The sequence below is a fragment of the Hipposideros armiger genome, unplaced genomic scaffold, assembly GCF_001890085.2.
Source record: "Hipposideros armiger isolate ML-2016 unplaced genomic scaffold, ASM189008v1 scaffold_132, whole genome shotgun sequence".
Classification (NCBI taxonomy): Eukaryota; Metazoa; Chordata; class Mammalia; order Chiroptera; family Hipposideridae; genus Hipposideros; species Hipposideros armiger.
In genome coordinates this window covers 3,782,288-3,784,714 of record NW_017731482.1, presented here as the reverse complement: position 1 = coordinate 3,784,714, position 2,427 = coordinate 3,782,288, and positions in this window count along the sequence as shown.

Genomic DNA, 2,427 nt, shown 5'->3' with positions numbered 1-2,427 from the left:
TTGGAGTCAGTGAAGCCTGACAAGGCTGAGACAATTTCCTGTTTTTGTCAGTGCACAGGAGGCATCAAAAACCAAGGGCAGGCCACCTACATACGACATGCTAAAACCCTCACCATGAGGAGGTAAAGAAGGCTGAGATTTGGGAGGATAAGAGAGGGGCGATGAGGATTTCATTGGAGAGTCGACAGTACTGTCCATCTCTGTCCCTGCTGTGCCTTATCCCGACCCCCACGTGGGAAGGGTAAAGGGGAGCTCCTTCCTTACTTAAGCCAACTGAGGGGGGCTTCCAGGGAACCACCCAGAGAATGTGGCCTACGTGCCTTGACATTTAGTGGTTATAGGGACTGGTCCCTGACCCACACCTGAAAATGTCTCTGGGCAGGAGGCTGGGCTAGAGCGCCCACTGGTGGCCGAATCATGAGATGGGAGTGCTTCGGGAGCAGCCCAGATTCTGGGTGGGCAAGATGCCTGGGGTTTCCCATGGGCCAGATATGTCCCCATGGAGAGGAGCTGGATTAAGAGTACCACCTAGAAAGGCAGGTGGCCCCCTCAGAGGGGACAAAGGGAGCTGAGCCGAGGGGAAAAGGCATAGATTTTAGCAAGAGAAGGCAAAGCCAAATCAAGGGACTTCCCCAGGAATGAGGAGGGGCTATGAGGAACCCACGGACCCTTCCACAAGACAAAAATGCCAATCATTTCACACGACTATCTTGAATAAGTCCCCAACGCCAAGTTATAACTTTGTCAGTCAAGTTAGACCTTGTATGTTCATTTTCTTTCTTCCTGTCCAACAGAAGGTTGGAACTGGGGAGGGGGGAAAGCAGCAGCTAGAGGATGGGGGTAGAGGTGTCCAGCCCACTAAGAGTTCCCATTTAGACACCACTGAGCTAAATGCCACACCCCTTTGGACACTGAATTCAGTTCCTTCTGAGGCCAAGGGAAAAATCACTTAAAATAGTTATTATTATTGTTTTTTGTAGTGATGAAATACTCCCCACCTGGAATGAATCACTTTTTTTTTTTTTTACATTAGTAAAGTTCAGTCTAATATACCTTTAAATATTGACATTCCTTCACTCTGGAATAAGAGTGGGAGGGGCCTGTTGCTTTAAATTAATATCTGGTTATACTGTGGCTGCTCAGCTCCATTCCTGATAGGAAAGCCTGGCTCTGGACAGGAATCGATCTGCACATGCCATAGATGGGAGAAGACCGTGGCAGGGTGGAACCCGGCACTGAATCTCAACTTTGTGCACCGAGCAGGAACTTTCTCATGATCCTGGGAGATGGCTGAGGAGCATTGTGTGTATAAAGACATGAGGGAAAATGCCTGTCCCCTCAGGCAGGACTTACAGTTCACTGTGTCTCTGTGAGGACCCAGGGGGACACCGCCAAGCTAACCAAGCCCTAGGGAGACCCCAAGGCAAACATCACTTACTTTGGGATGAGTAGGAGGTATATTGACTGCTTTACAAAAAGAGAGATATTATTTTTTCCTTTTTCACATATGTATTCATTTATTAACATTTATTGGCATCACTATGAGCCAAGCACTGTGTTCCATTCTGTGTATAACTTGCAGATTTAATAAGAGCCTTTTGGGAAAACAAGAAATATCACTTCGCTGAGATGCAAATGTCAAGTTACAGATCCACGTTGATTTTGAAAAACAATACAAGAGAACAATGTGTGTCTTGGAGGTGAGGTGCTATGGCAGCTTTCTGGGATGGGACTGCTCTGGTGCCATCCTGACTCTCTCCAGAGCTGGACCCTCCACCTGGTTCCCCCACCTTGGCCAAGAAGCTGCCTGGGACCCTGGGGATCAGATACTCAGGACCCTGCCAAGGCCCTACCAGGCCATCTGGGCAGGCCCTGGATGGCACAGCAGGGTGGGGTCCATGTCTCCAGATGGCTCCTGTGAACAGCTCAGATTCTGGAAGCAGCCTGTGAGTGCTCTACCACTGACACATCAGGCTTTGCTGGGACTAAGAGGTTCAAGGTGGATGATAATGGGATATGGAGAATTACTTTACATTTTTTCCTTTTCATTACATAAGTCATATACTTATATGTTCCTTGTGGAAAAGTTGAAACATAAAGAGTAAGTGAAAGGAAAATAGCTACTAACCTCACTACCCAGAAATAAGCACTTTTATCATTTTTGTGTGCTGTGTGAAAACTGATCTACCTTCCCCCTGCCTGTCTGCTGCTTGCCCAACACACACACACCACATGCACACATATCGCGCGCACACACACACACACACACACCACATGCACACATATCGCGCACACACACATGCACACAAATCACACATACATGCATACAACAGACACAACATCCACATACCCACACCACACACAACTCACACACATACACACACCCACACTCAACACACACCCCACATCACACACACATAGCACACA